The following is a 21,961-nucleotide window of genomic DNA, read 5'->3' as shown; positions in this document are numbered from 1 at the left end:
ATATATACTCATAGTAATTGAATATACTTATAGTAGTTTAATACTCACACAGTGAAAACAAAGGAGGATATTCTTAGAAGAAGGGCCCAATGGCTATGTGCATATGATCCTATAGAATGGCACTTATTGAACTGAACACCAAGAAATGGAGATAAGAATTTTTTTCATTGAATTGTTTGCAGTTTTTTCCTTTTTATTTGGTTTATTTGTTTTGTCACAGCTTCACTGCTTTTTATCTCTGTACCCTTTCTCTTCTATATAAGTTTATCTGATTTGGGGAGGAGAAGGGGAAGCACAGAAATGGTGGGATAAAGGGTAAGTCAATTCAGCAGTGATACTCACTAGACACTATGTTGGAAATAAGCTATACAAGAGAGGAAAAACTAGGAGAGAATGAGGGAAGGGTTGACACTGCTCAAAAAGAAAGGTGCTCATTACCTGATTTATATAGTTGTAACCCCTCTGCACATCACCTTACAACTTTGGGGAGAGGGGTAGGAGGGCAGGGATGGTAAGGGGAAACAAAGGAGGAGGCAACAATGCTTAATAAGAAATGTACTCATTTCCTTGCTCATGTAATTGTAAACCCTCTGCACAGTATTTTTACAATAAAAAACTTATTAATAAAAAATAAAATAAAACCTTTAATCAGTTTATGTGATAGCAGCCAGTTGATCAGTCTCTCATCCCTGAAACTAGGAACTCTGTGCAAAAGTGCAAATGTTATATTTGGGGACAAATGTCCCATAGAAAACCAACAAAACCATGTAAAATCCTAGAAAATAAAGATATGGATAAAGTATTCTAACTGCAAGAATAAAGTACAAACCAAGGGATGAATATAATGACTGTCAGGGAAGACTATAACATTGAGGAGTCCTCATCAGAAACATAAACTTAAAAAGCTGATTTGAACAAATAGAGCAGTTTCAGAAAATCAGATCTGAAAATTACAATGTCAATCTCATGTCACTCTTTAGGCAACATGCTTGGCTTTCACTCATGTAGGTTTTAACTGTCAAGTAAAGATTAAGCTTTCTCTAATCCAAGATAAAATTGTACATTTTGACACTTAAACTTTTTTTTGACATTTGGTCAGAGGTGGAAATCCAGCCAACCATGATTTTTTGACAGAATGACAGCAAGAGGCCAGACAACTTCTCTCCTCTTTCTTTAGGAGCAACTAGTATAATAACTGAAACACATTCCCTAAGGTGTGCTGCACAGAAGTAAATAGCTAAGATATGAGAAGGAAACAAAACAATACAAACAACAATGACAATAAGCAGTTATTGCTGTTAAGTCACTTGTTAATTATTATGTAAAATCAAATTGAAAACTGTATTTAAAAGTTACTCTACCCTAATTGTACTGTGGCTCTTAAAATCCTAGTTTTATGTGGAATATTGTAGCGTTTCATATCCCAGCAATGCATGTTGGAAATTGTTTTCTTAAAGAAAGGATGTGGTCATGTGCCCAATCACAGTCCTGACATTTGGCCTGTAGACATAGACTGTCTAGTTGGATTAAAAAGCAAGATCCTTCTATCTGCTGCCTTCAAGAATCACACCTTGCCCATAAAAACAAACACATTTTGAAAGTGAAAGGCTGGAATAAAATCTACCAAGCAAATGGCCCCCATAAACAGGTGGGAGTTGCAATCCTAATATCAAATCAAATATACTTCAAATTAAAATTAGTGAGAAGAGATAAAGAAGGTCGCTACATACTAATTAAGGTATCTGTCCTTCAGAAGGATATTACAATTCTAAATATCTATTCACCAAACAATGGAGAACCCAAATTTTTTCCAAGAAACACTACTTTCCCTCAAATCTCACATAGTTCCAAAGACATTAGTTGTTGGGGACTTTAACACAACACTATCCCCACTAGACAGATCAACTTAGCAAAAACTCAACAGAGAAATTGCAGATCTAAACAACTCATAGATCAACTAGATTTAACAGACATGTACCAAATATTTCACCCAGCGGCATTAGAATACACGTTTTTCTCAGCAGCACACAGAACATTTTCCAAAATAGACCACATTTTAGATCACAAAAAAACTTGTCCAAATTCAGAAACATTGAAGTTATGCCTTGCATTCTCTCTGACCAAAAGGGAATAAAATTAGAACTCAACACCAAAAGCCACCAAAGAAAGTACGGTAACACATGGAGGCTGAACAACACACTGTTGAATCACCAGTAGGTCATGGAAGAGATTAGAAAGAAAATTCAAATGTTCATGACATTTAACAAAAATGAAAACACAAATTACCAGCTCCTCTGGGACACAGCAAAGGCAGTACTAAGAGGCAAGTTTATGCCTCTGAGTACCTACATCAACAAATTGGAGAGATCTGGCACCAACAATTCAATGAGACATCTGAACCTTCTTGAAAAAGAGCAGCAAGCTAAACCCCAATCCAGTAGACAGAAATAATTAAAATTAAATCAGAATTAAATGAATTAGAATGCAAAAAAAAACATAGAAAGAATCAACCAAACCAGGAGTTGGTTCTTTGAAAAAATTAATAAAATTGGTAGACCCTTAGCAAATCTTATCAGAAAAAGAAGAGAACACACCCAAATAAACAAACTCAGAGATGAGAATGGAAACATCACCACAGAAACAACCAAAATTCAGAACATTATAAGGGAATACTTCTCAAACCTTTATGCTAATAAGTTTGAGAACCTGGAAGAAATGGACCTTTTCCTAGCAAATATCAATATGCCAAAACTAAACCAAGATGAGTGAAATCATCTTAACAGGCCCATATCAAGCACTGAAATAGAAACAGCAGTAAGAGACCTTCCATCTAAGAAAAGCCCAAGATTAGATGGTTTTACAGTGGAATTCTACAAGGCCTTCAAAGCAGAGCTCACACTCCTCCAACTCTTCAATGAAATTGAAAGAGAAAGTTAACTACCAAACTCTTACTATGAAGCCATCATAACACTCATCTCCAAACCAGGCAGACTCATCAAAGAAAAAGAACTATAGACCCATTTCTTTGATGAACATCGATGCAAAACTTCTCAACAAAATTTTGGCCAATATCCTTCAACAATTCATCCAAAAAATCATATAGCACGATCAAACAGAATTCATTTCAGGGATGCAAAGCTGGTTCAATATATACAAATCAATTAATATAATTCAGCACATCAAAAAGAGCAAGGTTAAGAACCACATGGTTATCTCAATAGATGCAGAAAAAGCATTTGATAAGATCCAACACCCCTTTATGATGAAGGTTCTGGAAAAATTAGGAATCCATGGAACATTCCTCAATACAATAAAGGCTGTATATGAGAAGCCTACAGCCAGCATTATGCTTAATGGTGAAAAACTAAAGCCATTTCCTCTAAATTCAGGAATGAGATGAGGCTGTCCACCTCTATCCACTTCTCCTCAATTTAGTATTAGAATGCCTAGCTACAGCAATAAGACAAGATGCAAACATAAAAGGGATCCAAATATGGAAAAATAAAGTAAAACTCTCCCTCTTTGCAGATGAGATGATCTTGTATTTAAAGAATCCCACAGACTCCACTCCCAAATTATTCCAGCTGATTCAAAACTTTGGCAAAGTAGCAGAGTATAAAATTAACTCTCAAAAATCAATGGCTTTTCTGTATGCCAACAATGAGAAGAACATGGCTGATACCAGGAAAGCAACTCCATTTGTAATAGCCCCACAAAAAATAAAATACATAGCAATTAACCAAAGAAGTGAAGGACCTCTATGATGGCAACTTTAAAAACTTGAAAAAGGAAATCAAAACAGAACTTAGAAAGTGGAAAAACCTCCCATGCTCCTGGAGTGGGAGGAATAACATTGAGAAAATGGCAATACTGCCAAAGGCTAACTACAAATTTGATGCGATGTCTATCAATATTTCAACCTCATTCTTCAAGGAAATAGAAGAGGCAATCCAAAAATTCATATGGAACAATAAAAGACCCCGAAGAGCAAAAACAATGCTTAACAGAAAGAATAGTGCTGGAGGAATATCAATATCACTACCATAAAGCCATAGTAAGCAAAACAACTTAGTACTTGCACAAGAACAGACCTCAGGACCAATGGAATAGAATTGAAAATCCAGCAGTGAACCCACAGATCTATAGCCATCTAATCTTTGATAAAGGAGCTAAAAAAAAATAGAATGGAAGAAAGACAGCCTCTTCAGTAAATGGTGCTAGCAAAATTGGTTAATCACATGTTGAAACCTAAAGCTAGATCCTTATATATCATCCTGCACCAGAATCAACTCCAAATGGATCAAGGACCTTGGAGTCAAAGCAAACACCTTAAAAACGTTACAGGACAGAATAGGAGAAACCCTAGGTCTCCTTGGCACGGACTGAAATTTTCTTAATAGAGACCCAGAAACACAAAAAATCAAAGAAAGGTTTGACAAATGGGATTGCATGAAGTTGCAGAGCTACTGCATGGCAAAGGACATAGCTAACAAGATCAACAGAAAGCCCACAGATTGGGAGATCTTCACTAGCCATACAACGGATAAGAATTCATATCTAAAATATATCTGGAACTCAAAAAATTAAATCCCCCAACAACAAATCCTCAAAGAAACAACTGCCAGTATTTACGTGGGCTAATGACTAACAGAGAAACTTCTCTGAAGAGGAAATAAGAATGGCCAATAGACACATGAAGAAATGCTCAACCTCTCTAGCCAGAAAAGAAATGCAAATCAAAACAACATTGAGATTCCACCTCATCCCAGTTAGAATGGCTATAATCAAGAACTCTAATAACGACAGGTGCTGGAGGGGATGTGGACAGAAGGGAACCTTACTGCATTGTTGGTGGGAGTGTAAAGTTGTTCAACCATTTTGGAAAGTAGTAGGGAAGTTCCTGAAAAGACTCCACATGGAGCTCCCCTATGACCCAGCAATCCCACTTTTGGGCATTTACCCAAATGATCACAAACAAGACCATACTAAAGCTACCAGCACAATTATGTTTATTGCAGCATTATTTAACATAGGTAAGATATGGAAGCAACCCAGATGCCCCTTAGTAGATGAATGGATCAAGAAAATGTGGTATATATACACAATGGAATTCTATGCCACCTTCAGAAAGAGTGACATTGTCCCATTTGTTAGGAAATGGAAAGATTTGGAAAAAAGTATATTAAATAAAGTAAGCCAAGTCCCATGGTTTCCCATATTTACAATAACTAGTATATGTCTGATACAAGTGGAAAAGATCATATAAGATGATGTTAGGTGAAATGAACCCCAAGATAAGGACACAAGTGTTTTTTTTCTTTCTTGCTATTTTTTCTAACATATTAATAAGGTGGGTTTTTTTTGTTGCTTTGTGTGTCCCTCCACCACGGTATAACCCTTGTTTTCATTGTATTTGATGTTGGTATAATTTGGGGAGGGGAAGGCAAAAAAACAACTTGTTTAAATAGGGATACAGGTGGACCCATTGCAACAATGAGATGTACAAGATGCTATATCGAAAATGAACTTTACAACTTTGGGGGGGGGGGGTGGAGTGTAGTCGTGGAGATCGGAGGGCAGGGATGGTAGGGGAAAAATGAAGGAGGAGGCAACAATGCTGGATAAAAAATGTACTCATTACTTTGCTTATGTAACTGTAACTCCTCTGTATGGTAGTTTCACAATAAAAACTTTTATTACATGAACAAGGTAATGAGTACATTTTTTATTCAGCATTGTTGCCTCCTCCTTCGTTTTCCCCCTATCATCCTTTTCCTCCCACCTCCATGATTACTCCCCCCTCCTCCACCCTTGCCTAAATTGTGAAGTTCGTTTTTCAACATAGTGTATTTTACATCTCATTGTTGCAATGGGTCCACCTGTATCCCTATTTAAACATTTTGTTTTTCCCTTCCCCTTCCCAAATTATACCAATATCAAATACAGTGAAAACAGGGGTTATACCGTGGGGGAGGAACATACAAAGCAACAAAGAAATAATTTATATATATGTTAGAAACAATAACAAGAAAGAAAAAAAAACCACTTGTGTCCTTATCTTGGGGTTCATTTCACCTAACATCATATTATCTGATCTTTTCCGCTTGTATTAGACATATACTAGTTATTGCACATAAGGGAAGCCATGGGACATATCTTTCTTTGGGCCTGGCTTACTTTACTTAATATACTTTTTCCCAAATCTTTCCATTTCCTAATAAGTGGGACAATGTCACTCTTTCTGAAGGAGGCATAGAATTCCATTGTGTATATATACCACATTTTCTTCATCCATTCATCTACTGAGGGACATCTGGGTTGGTTCCATATCTTAGGTATGGTAAATAATGCTGCAATAAGCATAGTTATGCTGGTTGCTCTAGTATGTTCTTGTTTGTGATCATTTGGGTAAATGCCCAAAAGTGGGATTGCTGGGTCATAGGGGAGCTCTATGTGGAGTCTTTTCAGGAACTTCCCTACTACTTTCCAAAATGGTTGAACAACTTTACACTCCCACCAACAATGCAATAGGGTTCCCTTCTGTCCACATCCCCTCCAGCATCTGTTGTTATTAGAGTTTTTGATTATAGCCATTCTAACTGGGATGAGGTGGAATCTCAATGTTGTTTTGATTTGCATTTCTTTTCTGGCTAGAGAGGTTGAGCATTTCTTCATGTGTCTATTGGCCATTCTTATTTCCTCTTCAGAGAAGTTTCTCCTTAAGTCTTTAGTTTACATATTTATCGGGCAGTGGCTCAGTAGTATAGTGCTTGCCCCTTATACATGAGGCCCTGGGTTCGATTCCACAGTATGACATAAACAGAAAAAGCTGGAAGTGGCGCTTTGGCTCAAGTGATAGAGTGCTAGCATAGTACTGAAGAGCTCAGGGACAGGCCAAAGCCTAAAATTCAAGCCCCACAACCAAAAAAAAATATCATGCCTTAGATAAAAATAACTTAGGACACAGACACTTCACCAAAATGATAAATGAATGGTCAAGATACTAAACATCACTTGCCATTAGGGAAGTGTAAAAGAAAACCACAGTGAAATGCTACAACATACCAATCAAAGTGACTAAAATTTAAACACACACACACACACACACACACACACACACACACACACACACACACACACACACAAACCTAGGACTCTGAAGTACTGGCAAGGATCTAGAATACCTGGAACTCTCGTTTTTCTGGGAGTATAGAATGTCACAACTTCTTTGGAAACTTTTGGTGCATTCATTTACTATATAACCTAGCAGTTTTGCTTTTTGTTATTTACCCTGGCAGAAAAAGCAAAACAAAACAGAAAAACAACCTCAGATCTTCCAAAATACAAGTACCTGAATGTTCATAGCAATTCTATCCTTAATATCCCCAAACTGGAAAAACCCAAGTATGAATCATGAGAATAATGCTTACAGGATTTGTGTTAATGTATGTAAATACTTTGAAGATAAACTATCTTGCTTCAGTAAAAGGCCATTAGCAGATTCTGTGTGTTTATGGCAGTTATCTGTTTTATAGAATGGTAGTTGAGGGTTTCTGTTTATATTTTAGAAGGGAAAAGACATTTTGTTTTCTTTGTAAATTAAACCAAGATCTTAGAACTTCACAAACTACTCATTTTAAATGAAATGTACATAAAGAAAGTAAAGAATTAGGACAAGCTTCCATTATTCCATTTGGGAACATGAATGATAGGTACCCACAGAAGAGCTTAATGTTTACTGAGAATTAAGTCTTATGATTCATGATGTTACTATTTAATATATTGATCAGACCATTGAAACATAAAAGGTGTACATTTATTTTTACCATAAAATTATGTAAGTTAAATGCAATATAAAGATGTTAAATTATTGCTCATTAAATTTAGAGAAAACAAGAGAGAGATAAAATGATAAGCACTACATCTACACAAAAGGGAACCCAAATGTTTACAGTAATTTGGAAAAATACAAAATAATAATAGGATCTAGTTCTTCAACTTTTGCTCCAATATTACTGAAATGGAAAAGCAATAAGCAACATTTTGCTTTAACAAAAGGAGAGAAACACATAAATATAAAACAAGTGATATACTTAGGGCATATGTTCTGTTGATAATTAAACAATCCAAAGTTCTATGAAGTAGTATAGGCATATAAAATCCAATATGTATCACATGACTAGAACTAGGATTTTTACATTTATTTAATATTTATCTAGAATTTCACTAAGTAATCAAATCCCTCTTAATCCCTGATTACAAGAGATTCTAATGAAATTAATTACCTAAACTTTATCAAAATGCCTTTTCCACATGTTAAGGTACATTGTTCATTCTGCATCAGAACAGCCTCTTATGGTGAGTAGGATGGCGACTCTATATATTCTAGATGCTGTGGAAACGGAATTTTTAAAATTTAACAGCAATAAACTCTTCTCTACAGTTGTCTGGACTATGGATATGTAAGTGTCTCATTATGAGGACCTGTTAGTAGAGCTATCTAAGCATAAACTGAAATTCTGTGTGAACATGAGTTTCGGAACTTGTTTGGTATGCCCTTTACTTAAAAGGATGGAATGTGTGTCACTGAAATAGACTTGGAAAAGGTACTGTTCTTAGCCCTTCCTTTGTGATTTCATTAATTAATTAATTAATTAGTTAATTGATAAACACCACCATCTAAAACCTGCTGTTTCTACTTGTGATATTGGTGCAGAGTAGTAAAATATCACAGCAAAGTGTACATAATATAGGTAAACTCTTGGGAAACATACTAATTTTTTTTCACTACTTAGGCCCTGAAACAACTGATAAAGAAGTTTTGCAAGACTGGGTGGTAGAATGGTAGAATGCCTGCTTAACAAATTCCAGGGCCTGAGTTTAAACCCAGTACCACAAATAAAAAGAAAAAACAATGCAGAAATAACACCCCTCCACACACCAGCAGCTTCTGAGGACTAAATCTTTTTGTGTGGATAGTACCTGCCTTCTCACTTCTGCAATTAAAAAAATATTGTAAAGGTGAATTACAGAGGGTTTACAGTCCCATAAGTAAGGTAATAAATACACCGGCAAATTTTAATTCAGAAAATAGAGTTATTTTTCTCTTTTTTACTAAAAGCTTCATGGTTGAACTTTTTTTTTTTTTTTGGCTAGTGCATTTTAGCTTTAGACTTACCACATACACTATTTAAAGTATAAATATAGTATAAATGAGGATGGAATTATAGCTCTTGCTGCAAATACATGAACTTTGGTTTTGATCCCAGGACCCTCAAAGTAGTTTTTTGAATAAGTTAATAAATATTTCAGATAAATTTTTAGTCTAAAAATGTCTGTGCTTTGATTTTGTACCATGCAATTAGCCTTAGTTTTTGTTGTTTTATACTAGTAGAAGATACTAATGTTTCAAAATTCTCTAAAGGGAATTTTTTTGTCACCTTATACTTTCTAATTTGTATTGTCAGGAAAATGAGATTATCAAGACAAACATGAACATTTTTCAAAATACAGTTTAACAAAGAATATTCTGTTCCTATATTCTTAGACAAATCAGTGTTGATATCTTCCAGATGATTGTTTTATAAAAGTCCATAGAAGCAACCCACTCAACCTCTAGGGAAATTATTCCTTTCATAATTTTTCATGTTTTCATCTAAAGAAAAAAGAACATTGGAGGATAGGGAAAACTAATGTGATGATTAAAACTGAATAAACTGGAAATTAGAAAATTCAGTTTATTTCCATATTAAATATGTAATATAAATATCATCATGCATCAAATACTCCTAAAAATCAATGACTAACTAATAAGGCTTTATCACCCCTGTCATCAAAGAGCTCACAGTTCAGCAAGAAGCAAGACATGTAATCAAATTTAGAAAATAAAGTGACAAACTCAATAATCTAAGTGTGTTTGATGAAAGCTAGTGAGAGAATTCTCAAGCAACACCAGAATATAGTCTTATGATGACAAACTGGGTCTAGTTTATGATGACAAAATGGGTCTAGATTCACAAAATCATAAAACAGACTTTTGTCCATTTCTTGGTTTACTGATAGTTAAATGTGTAGAGAACCATGTCTAACATATAGTAAATAGTAAGTAGATGTTGAATGAATGAACAGGATTCCTTATGATTTTGTGTGTGTGTGTGTGTGTGTGTGTGTGTGTGTGTGTGTTTGTGTTTATTGGTCTTAAGATGTGAACTCAGGGCCTGTGCACTATTCCTGAGAGTTTGTGTGTGCTTCCTCTAGGCTAGCACTTTATTACTTGAGTCACAGTTCTACTTCCAGCTTTTCTGTGGTTTACTGGAGATAAGAGTCTAGCGGACTTTCCTGCCTGGACTGATTTTGAACCATGATCTCCAGATCTTACCTCCTCAGTAAGCTAGCGTTAAAGGCATGAGTCACCAGCACTTTCCATAAAGAGCTCTTAGAGAAACCTTGTGTTCATTTTTTTAAATTACTAGACTGACCTTTGCATACTAGTTTTGTAAGAATTTCATGTAGCATATATTGTAGTGAATTAGAAGACAGAATCTCCCTGACCAGATTTCAGTCTTAATTTGGAAAATTCAAGATGGTCCTAATTGAAAATCCATCTCCTAAAACTGTTTTTGGAGGTAAAAAATAGACTTTAGATATCTTGTATTTTAATAATTTCTACCTGTTAGAATTTGTTCAGATGTGCTACACAGAGTATCAGACATAAAACATTCCTCAGAGGCAATCCAGGCAGTGTTAAACAATTCTATCCTTTTAATTGGGTAGATGACAAAAGTGAATATCATTGTATAACATTTTCGGCTTAATTATATATGACCTTGGCAATGGCAGCTAAGCTAATAGCTAGATATTTCAAAGGAGTCATGGTGTATGCAATTACTATGAAGAATAACATACTACATATTTATGTTTATTAAAATACTTCACGGACAAAATTATGACATATATTAAAATATATTATATAGTGTGTTTCAAATCCATGTTCTCTCCAGGTCTAAATTTCAAAGATAAAATATGTTCAGAGGTTTAAATTCTGTCTTCTCATATTCCTGACCATTCTTTTCCCTATATGTTTTTCTTTCTATAAAAGTAGGTCTACAAATAACACATGTTAGAAATCTAAAAACAGTTTTCCTATGGTAGTATTAATGCTAATTTTGGTTTTGATGTTTTAAAATCTTACCTAGAGTTGTCCTCAAAAAATTATTTTTCTTTTTTCTTGTGAAAATACCGTACAGAGGGGTTACAATTACATGAGCAAGGTAATGAGTACATTTCTTATCAAGCATTGTTGCCTCCTCTTTTGTTTCCCCTTCCCATCCCTTCCCATCTCCTCCCTCCCCACCCCCCTTGCCCCGCCCCAGCGCCAAAGTTGAAAAGTGCCTTTTTAGATATAACGTCTTGTACATCTCATTGTTGCAGTGGGTCCACCTGTATCCCTATTTAAACAATTGTTTTTTTTTCCCTTCCCCTCCACAAATTATACCAACATCAAATACAGTGAAAACAGGGATTATACCATGGGGGAGGGACATACAAAGCAACAAAAAATAATCATAAATATGGTAGAAACAATAGCAAGAAAAAAAACAAAGTCCTTATCTTGGGGTTCATTTTGCCAACTATGTTTATTGCAGCATTATTTACCATAGCTAAGATATGGAACCAACCCAGATACCCTTCAGTAGATGAATGGATCAAGAAAATGTGGTATATATACACAATGGAATTCTATGCCTCCATCAGAAAGAATGGCATTGCCCTATTTGTTAGGAAATGGAAAGACTTGGAAAAAATTATATTAAGTGAAGTAAGCCAGGCCCAAAGAAATATAGGTCCCATGGTTTCCCTTGTTTGCAATAACTAGTATATGTCTGAGACAAGCAGAAATGGTCAGACAAGGTGATGTTAGGTGAAAAAATTATTTTTCAAACTCAAAGACCATACTTCAATTTTCTGCTGCTTGATATTGTATTCAGGACAAATATAAGCTCATACAGAGTAAGCTTTATGTACTGAGACTCTAATAGTTTTGCTTTTCTATAACAGAATACGTGAAGTCAATTAACTTATAAAGGGAAAAGTTTTATTTTGACTCATAATTTTGGATGTGCTGGTACCAGCATTGGTACTTCAACTTTGTGTATGTCTGAGAACTAATTCACATCTTCCTATCTGGTCTCATCTGTATTTATGGCCTCAATTCTTTGATGCTTTGGTAAGCCTAGAACATTTTGGTAAAACAAACTGCTTATATCAGAATCTAGGAAACAGACAGAAGAAATACCAGCATCTTTTGAGTGCACACCTCCAGTGAGCTAAGGGCTTTGCACTGGGTCCCACTTCCTAAAGATTCTACCATCTCTCCACAGCACCACTCCGAGGGATTCAAATGGTTTTTCTTTCTTGCTATTGTTTCTAACGTATTTATAAGATGATTTATAGACAGTAACTCATAGTGGCTCTTAGAAATGATGTCACCAACTCTTAGTTACAATAGACAAGTGAACAGAGGTTTGGCAAATTCACTTGAGTTAAATACTAAATTGAAATTTTAATTGATTTTAGGACCCTGATCCAGGTCTCAAAAATACTTGAATTAGGGCTGAGAAGGTGGCTCAGTGATACAGTGTTTGCCTTGCATGAATGAGGCCCTGGGTTCGATTCCTCAGCACCACATAATCAGAAAAAGCCAGAAGTGGCACTGAGACTCAAATGCTGGATTGCTAGCCTTGAGCTGAAGAGCTGAGGGACAGAACCCAGGCCCAGAGTTCAGGCCCCACGATGGACAAAAAAAATACTTGAGTTATATCACAAATTATTTACAACTTATATAAAATAAAAATAAGTTTAATGTGTTACCTTAACACTGTTTCAAGGGTTAAAAAAGTAGAAGAGTGAAAAATTAAGCAACTAGCAATAAATAAAAGGAATTGCTTCTATTCTTCCTGGGTAAACTGTCTTTCTGAATATGCAAGCCTAAAATATTCTCAAAAGAATAATTTGAAATAATTGTCAGTTTTCTATCCATTGGGTTGTCTGAGTGTAGAAGTACTTGTGCATATTTCTCTCAGTCCTTCATTTCATTCTCTCTTCTTTTGACTTTACCTGACTGCTTCATCAGTCTGGATGTACTGTAGTGAATCAACATACAGATGCAGTATATGTTTGTATTAATGCTGCAGAACCTCCTCCATTCTCTGCATGTCTGAAAACCGACTCTCATTGTTCTACCTGTTACCTGCTCTCATCTGTATTTATGAACATCTCTAGGGAAAAAAACAACAATCATGCAATGAAATCTGAAGAGCATGTTAAGTGTGATAGGGAGCTACTGCTAAATAGCGGGCTGTGGGAAGAGAAAGAAGATAGTGGAGATGAGATTTCTACATAACTTGCATTGTTTGCTAATACCGAATGGGGAGGTTTCTGTTATCTATACAAATTGACCAAACTTAAAAAGCAGTGAAAAGCTATTTTTGAAAATGTTAGCTTATCTTGCATACAGGTAAACTTTTGAGAAAAACAAATAATAATAGATTAAATCACAGAGAGGGCAGAAGGAGAATAAAAAAGGCACTGAGAGAACAATTGGATGAAAGAGCAGAGAAAACAGAATGGATTACAATTTCACTGCAGAGATTTCTGTTATAGATTATACAGGCACTTCCATTATTTCAAGTTTTTTATATTCTATATAGGAAAAAAAATCCTGACTACCTTAATAGCAATGTCCACAATAAAGTTACTTTAAGCGTGAGTCACCAAGATAACAAATATATATATACAGAAATTTTATATGTATATGCCATCAGGTGATTAGACCTAATCATGCACTTACTCAATAGTCAAGGTATATATATATATATTTTTTTTTGGGGGGGGGATCCGGTTGTGGGGCCTGAACTCTGGGCCTGGGCACTGTCCCTCAGCTCTTCAGCTCAAGGCTAGCGCTCTACCACTTGAGCAACAGCGACACTTCCGGCTTTTTTCTTTTTTCTTATGTGGTGCTGAGGAATCAAACCCAGGGCCTGATGCATGCAAGGCAAGCGCTCTACCACTGAGCCACCTTCCCTGCCCCTCACGGTATATTTTTATGGACAGATCAGTAGGTAACATTTTACTATCTTGCCATATACATTTTTTCTTTTTAAATATTACTCTATATTCTAAATCATCCCAAATATAAAACATCATCATCTTGTGATAGTGAGAGGTAGAAGGAAGCAGAGGTCTGCGTTGAATTGTGTGGAAAATGAAGACTACAAATCATGACGATTTTGGGCTATAAAACTGGATGTGGAATGCTTATGCCTGAATAGAAATGCATTAAATAACGAAGTACTTCACCTCTCTAATCCTCGCTGGACTGATGAAAATACAGAGAATATAGCATTTACTTCTCCAGATTGTTGAGTTAAACAACCTTAATAGGTATATTCACTATATTATGTACTCAATAAGTAGGAGCACTTAATAAAGATACTTTAAGCAAAGAATGAAAGTATATATAAACTTATATATAATATACACAATCCATATAGTATATATTGCACATTAGTACTATATAATATATTATAACAAAAATAGTTCTAATATTTCCATAGTTTATAAAATCCTGAGGTTTCTCTTCTCTTTTGTGTTTTTTCATTTGTAATATAATTTTTATTTGTATTTTTAGCAACTTTTTGGTGTATGTATCCCATCAGCTACAATTTCATAGGCAATAGCCTATGCTTATAATTGTATTCTCCATGCCCTGTATAACTTCTGGCATGTGGTATGTGCTCAGAAAATACCTTGACTGAATGATTCAATTCAGAATGATACACTGTAAGTTACATTACAGTTAAATTCTACATTTACACATGTAGAACTGTGAAAATGCCTCTTAATCTCTTTACTTATAAAATGAGGACAATAGTAACACTGAATTTAATTGCTATGTGTGAGTCAGAAAGGAAGAGACCAATAAATGCAAAAGCATTCACTACAGTTTCTGGGAATTAGCAAGAATGTAATAAATGTTTCCAGAAGATTAAGCTAATCAAATTTCTGTGTTCTTAAATACTTTCATTATTGAGCTATTTATATTCATATCTGTGATCTATAATAATCAAATTGGCATATATTTAAATTTATGAGAAACTTCTGTTAATGAAACTCTAAAAAATAAAGCATGTAGATATATTTTTTATAATTGTTTGCTCTTGAAAGAAAAGCCACTGCTCTTAAAGAACCTAGTGATTAGTTCTGCCAAGCAGCATTCTGCCCACTCAGCACTCTCTGATGTAAATTAAAAATGAATATGTCTACCTGTGACATGATTGGCAATTATCAGTATTTTGTGGCTGGCACAGGTCAAGTAGAGGCTGTGCATCTAGGGCAGTAGCTGGCAAAGTGTTGGCAATGGCTAGAGAAGCTCTGTGATTAGCAGGAGATGGCTACAGCAGGAACAAGATGAACCAAAGAAAAGAAACCAATGGCATGGCCTTTTTCTATGCTACTGCTAAACTAATGCCAACTCCCTGTGAAACCAAAGTATCTCTTACTAAGTATAAGAATAAAAGAAGGCACATAAAATCTCCAAGGCAAAGTTGAAGTTAAGGTTTCAAAGATATAGCCACTCAACGCAGCATCTTTTATTGATATGGCAAGCCACCAGAAAATGACAATGATAAAGAGTTAAACGTGACATGAAAATGAAAAATTATTCAATAAGGTCTAATTTTATGGAATAATCTTTTATAAATTTTTGGGCAGAACTAGGGTTTGTTTTCAAGGCTTTATATTTGTTAGACAGGTGATCTACTCACGTGGGCTATATATGCAGTCACTGTTAAGTTAATTTTGGGATAGGGTTTGAACTCCAGGCCTTTGTGCATGATCAGATGGCCAGCCTAGCTGATACTTATTTTGGAGATAAAAATCTTAGACTTTTGGGCTGGGAAGGTAGCTCAGCGGTAGAGTGCATGCCTTGCAAGCATGAGGCCCTGGGTTCGATTCCTCAGCACCACATAAACAGAAAAAGCCGGAAGTGGCGCTGTGGCTCCAGTGGTAGAGCGCTAGCCTTGAGCTGAAGAGCTGAGGGACAGCGCCCAGACCCAGAGTTCAGGCCCCATGACCGGCAAAAAAAAAAAAAAAAAAAATCTTAGACTTTTCTACCTGGCTAATTTTGAACTGTGATTTTCCAGTTCTCAGCCTTCAGAATCACCGGTGTCTAGCCTATAATTTTCTGTTATGTGACATTTAAGACTGGAAAGAACAATGCTACTATGATAATGTCTACGGTCTCTATATATTTCAGTATGATTTCCTCTTCTTCTTTTTCCTCTTATTCCTCCTCATCGTCCTCCTCCTCGTCCTCCTCCCCCTCTTCTTCTTCTTCTTCTTCTTCTTCTTCTTCTTCTTCTTCTTCTTCTTCTTCTTCTTCTTCTTCTTCTTCTTCTTCTTCTTCTTCTTCTTCTTCTTCTTCTTCTTCTTCTCAAAATCCTTATGAGATTTATTTATCCCCAGTTTTTAATGTTATTTTATTGTACAGAGGGTTACAGTTACCTGAGTAATGCAACGAGTACACTTCTTGTCGAGCATTGTTACCCCTTCCCTTGTTGTTCTCCCACCCTCTCTTCCCGGCCTCTACCTCCCTCATTCCTCCCTCTCACTTCCCAAGTTGTAAAGCTCATTTCCAATATACACTGCCTAGTTATGTCAATTAGATACTAATTCTCATAAAAATTAAAGTATGTATGGTATTGACAGTAATGGGAGTTGAAGCTGAAAGAAAAATCGAATACAGATGTTTCTACAATAGACTACATGAGAGCCAAGGGCCATGAAAAGGCATAAATAAGAATAAAATAAAAATAAGTAAATATTTGTAAATGAGCAAATATGTGTGGAGTAGAGGATGATATAGTTAATACCTACCCTGAACAAAGAGGCCCGACTACAAAGCACACGAATGGACATCTGCAGCTTTCCTCCTCAGGTCCAGCCTCTTCCAGTGGAATGGCGTCACTATGCTACCACCAGATACAGAGGCTCTATCAAACTTCCATATAAGAGCAGTAAATCCATTACATGGAATAAGGGATCTCTTCTTCATACAGCCATTAAATACAATTACAATTACAAGAGGAAAAATAAGATACAGTATGGATTCTAAAAACCAGGAGTGTCTCAAGAATTTCCAACTAAGAAGGAAAAAGCCTAGGCAAGGATTATTTTGAAACCACATAAAATACACCATTTACTAAATGTGGATCCCAGGAGCCTTTAAGGCATATTTGCATAACAAACATTATTTAGTTTACATTTTCATTTAAAGTGGGAGAGAGATTATGCAAATATTAAAGTGCACTTTAGAATTCATGAAACGGGAGGCCCTCTGTGACTGTGAATCCCCAATGGGACAGTGCTAAGCATGATATAGAACTGGCAGCCGGATCAAAATTATGTATGTTGCTGTTGTTACCTGTGAGGTGTGCTGTGTGGGCAATTTAAAGGGCTGTTAGAAGACAACAAGACTTGGCTGTTACACAAATTAATTAAGGAGAAGTGTTGGGAGGTATTGAGAAGCACATTATAATTAGAAGTTTAGATAACACGGCCAATAAATATCAAAGGTTGATAGGCTAAAAATGAGTTCCTTAGACTAGTTACTGGGAATTAATTTCACAAGACATTGGGAAAGAAGAAAAAATAAATATGCTAAAGGAGAAAATTGTTAAGGAAGTTGAATGTACATGCTAAGATAAAGATCAGAGCTAGCAAACAGGTTCTATTTTATATAACAATAATAGTAGATGGATCGTGACTGCCTGTGGTCTGTGTAATACAGAACAAATTCAGCATCAAGTCTGGAATGAGAAACATTCTACCATTATTTGAGATCTGTCTTTTAAATGCTCCTTCTGGACAAAAAGAGTCACAGTTAAGAGTCAGTGTGGAAGAGTAGCAGCTTAGCAGTCCAAATACCTGACCTATACCTTACATGGTGTTTGGGGAGAATTATCCAGTGTCCTTTAGCTTCAATGTCTTTCTTGAAGGAATCATAGTGCCTACTTCATTCTGCACTAGTTGTTGTGCTAAATAAATAACTGTTAAGTATACAGAATATTTTCAGGCAAAAAAAAAAAGGCCTAACAAGGGCTCATCTGAAAGTGTCTCTTTCTCTCTTCTCTTCCTTTGTGTTTACCAACTCTCTTTAATTCTTCTTGCTAAAGAGAAGCTCTTCCATAGGAGCTAAAAATACCTAGTGATGTCTTCCACAGAGAAGACAAAAGAAGACACATCCATTAAGTGGAGAACACCTGCCCAGCACATGAGTTTCCTGCTCACTTTCTCATTGTACCACTTTTCTTCTTTAAAAGTTCCTTAAACCTTGAAACTCTCTGAAGTAGATATTTCAGATAGATCATCTTCTCTTCCTTTTTGAGGACTAGCTTTGAATAAATTTCTTTTTTCTCATCAACATCTGTCATATAAGAGCGAGTGGTATGAACCTTATATTCTGGTAACAGAAGCAGGTATCCAAGTTGGTCAAGGTGGTATAACCTTGTAATCTTAGCTACTGAAAAGACGGAGAGAGGAGGATGTGACTTCTCAACCAGTAAAAAGCTGGGTACAATGGCATATGCCTGACATCACAAGGCAGGAAGCATAAACAGAAGACTCAAAGTCCAGGTTTCCCAGGTATGAACTTGACTGTATCTAAAAAAAAAAAAAAAGCCAAAGTATCAAGGGTATGGCTAAAGTAGTAGAGTGCCTTTCTAACAAGTTCTGATTTCAACCCCTGTGTCACTAAAAAAAAAATCAGCTGTCCAAGAAAATGTTAAGCCCTTTCTTGCTTGCTTCTTTTTCACAAGCTTCATTTTAACTATCATAGCATTAGGCCAGAAATCTGATACTACACTCAGGATTGACTTTTACTGTCTCACTCCATATTATTGACCCATGACTAGTTGCAGTTGCACAGCTTCTATACCAAGTCCATGATCAGTTCCAACTGCATAGCTTATTCTTCAGTCCCACAATTGATTGTATGTACTACCTATATATAGTGCCAGAGTTGATAGTAAGTTTCCTACCTAATACTCTCCATCCAGAGGTCACTTCTGTCATTGGATCATGAGAAGAATGCAGACAAATATCATAGAGACACAAGAGATCTGACTTTCAAAATATAATTTATGATAATATATAACAATATATAATATTGTTATTAATTATATCAATTATATTGATATATATAAATAAAATATATTTTTAACTAGAAAAGCTATGCATAGCAAAGAAAATGGTGATAAATCCTTGTTTTAAAAAATACAAAAGATGAAATGTTATACTTTCTCCTCAATCTTTCTGTAATTTAAACTATTTCAAAATAGTCTATTAATTAACTTTAAAAAAAAGATATACTCAGGAGCCTGTAATTTAACAAAGGATAAAAAAGAGATACCGTGGCTGAGGAGGAAGATGGTGGAGGAGAAGCTGGAGCTAAACAAGCTCTCCTATAGAAACCAATTTTAGTGTTCCAGTGAACAGTCCAAGGCTAGAGAGTCACACTAAGTGTGCCATCAGAGTACAGAGAGTTTGGCCAGAGAGGAAAAATTCAGGCAGCTTGGTTAGGGAGACAGATCTGAGCATTCACTGGTGTTTGTGGTGGCAGCAATGGCGGCTGCGTCCATGGCCACCATATCAACAGAGAGAGCCCGGACAAAGGCACCACAGGCAGTGTGTGAGAGGATTCTACTCACCACCAGCAAGAATTGACAAGGAGCAGAAATTTTCATCGTGCTGACCACAGACAATCACAGACTGTGGACAGCCCAGAAACCAAGGGAAAGACGTGAGTAACCCACAAGACATCTTCATTTGTTCTTACAGAGCAGTGGTCAGAAGGTAGCCCTCCCACATGACCAGAGAAGAACGTCATCTTTGATACTGACAAAGACTGTGCCAGAGCAGCTAGTACTTAACTCAGGCCTTGGAAGAAGACAATAGGAGCCATTCAACAGGTCAAAGAAATCTGACCTGCAGGGCTCAGCTCCACCCCTGGGGAAAGTTGCCTTTCCCAGGCAGAGAGAGCTCTGCTCATGGAGGAGTGACTTTCTTCACTGGGCAAACAGAGCCAAAGGCTGCCCCATCCCACTGCAGCACAGGCAGCAGACCTAGCTACAAGAGGGTAAAAGAAAAACAATTGGAAACTCAATAGACATAAATCCTGAGAATGGCTCCAGACTGGGTTGTGAAAGTGTCTCAAGAGATAGCCCCTCAAGGAAAAGCTACTGATTGCTGACAGGCTTCAACTCTACCCACACCCTAGCCCCATCACAGCAACTCCAAGCTAGAAGAAATAGCCATCACCCTCTTTGGTGATATACAAAGCAGATCACCCTCTCACTGAATAATCCTGGGAAGAAGGTCATAAAGTCCCTGGTAAGGCAGAGTTTCATTCTGCTTTCTCAAACTGATTTAAGAAACCAGTCAAGCCACAGGAAAACTAAACACAAGCAAAAGAGAAACACCACAAAGAGAATGGTTACAGACACAAGGGAGACACAAGATCTCCCTCATCCCCCCGAAAAATCTCTTTTTAAATTTTTCCAATTTGATACTCTTTGGGGTTTTTTTTGGCTTTACTTAATTGTTGTTCTGTTCATCCCCAGATATATGCCCATCTTCAATTATTAGAACTTATCTTTCATGTGTGCATACTTAATTCAGATATTGATTACTCCTCCAATTCTTCAGTGAAATTGAAAGTGAAATTTCACTACCAAACTCTTTCTATGAAGCCATCTTGACCCTCATCCCTAAACCAGGCAAAGACTCATCAAAGAAGAGAACTATGACCCATTTCCTTGATGAACATCGATGCAAAACTTCTCAACAAAATTTTGGCCAATTGACTTCAACAACTCATCAAAATATCATACACCACGATCAAACAGGATTCATTTCAGGGATGCAAAGCTGGTTCAATATACACAAATCAATTAATATAATTCATCACATTAACAAGAGCAAGGATAAGAATGACATGATTATCTCAATAGAAGCAAAAAAAAGCATTTGACAAGATCCAACACCCCTGATGATAAAAGCTCTGGAAAAACTAGGAATCTATGGAACATTCCCTAATACAATAAAGGCTGGGTATGTCAAACCTACAGCCAGCATTATACTTAATGGCGAAAAGCTAAAACCATTTCCTTTATTCAGGAATGAGACTGATGACCACTCTCTCCACTTCTCTTCAATTTAGTATTAGAATGCCTAGCTAGAGCAATAAGACAATATTCAAACATAAAGGGGATATAAATAGGGAAAGATGAAGTAAAACTCTCCTTCTTAGCAGATGATATGATCTTGTATTTAAAGTACCCCAGGGACTCCACTCCCAAGTTACTTGAGCTGATCCAAAACTTTGACAAAGTAGCAGGGTATAAAATTAACTCTCAAAAATCAATGGCTTTTCTGTATGCCAGTAATGAGAAGAATGTGGCTGAAATCAGGAAAGCTACTCCTTTTCTAATAGCCTAGGTATTTTCTAAAATACCTAGGAGTTAACTTAAATAAAGAAGGGAAGGACCGCTATGATGAAAACTTTAAAAACCTGAAAAAGGAAATTAAAGTAGGAATAAGGAAGTGGAAAAACCTCCCATGCTCCTGAGTGGGAGGATTAACATTGTGAAAATGGCAATACTGCCAAAGGCTATTCAATGAGATAACCATCAATATCCCAACTTCATTCTTCAATGAAATAGAAGAAGCAATCCAAAAATTCATGTGGAGAGAGTCCGGGACGAAGGAGCCAGACGCAGCAGGCGAGAGGATTGTACTTAACACCAGCAAGAACCGACAAGGAGCGGATATCTTCATCCTGCAGTTTGCAGACCAGAGACGACCCAGGATCCAAGACTCGGCGTGAGTAGAAGCCCGACGTCCT

At 36.3% G+C, this 21,961-nt stretch overlaps 1 protein-coding gene across 1 annotated transcript in view; it reads right to left on the bottom strand.

The window, feature by feature from the left end:
* The window catches only part of Magi2 (membrane associated guanylate kinase, WW and PDZ domain containing 2), a 1,359,346-nt gene that overhangs the window by 1,001,922 nt on the left and 335,463 nt on the right, over nt 1–21,961 (bottom strand). The gene's annotated exons all lie outside the window — the stretch shown is intronic.

Source organism: Dipodomys spectabilis, unplaced genomic scaffold (assembly GCF_019054845.1).
Source record: "Dipodomys spectabilis isolate Male_0828 unplaced genomic scaffold, ASM1905484v1 ptg000089l, whole genome shotgun sequence".
In the NCBI taxonomy this organism is placed as follows: Eukaryota; Metazoa; Chordata; class Mammalia; order Rodentia; family Heteromyidae; genus Dipodomys; species Dipodomys spectabilis.
The sequence above is the reverse complement of the archived record's forward strand: the minus strand, read 5'-3'. Positions and strand labels throughout refer to the sequence as shown.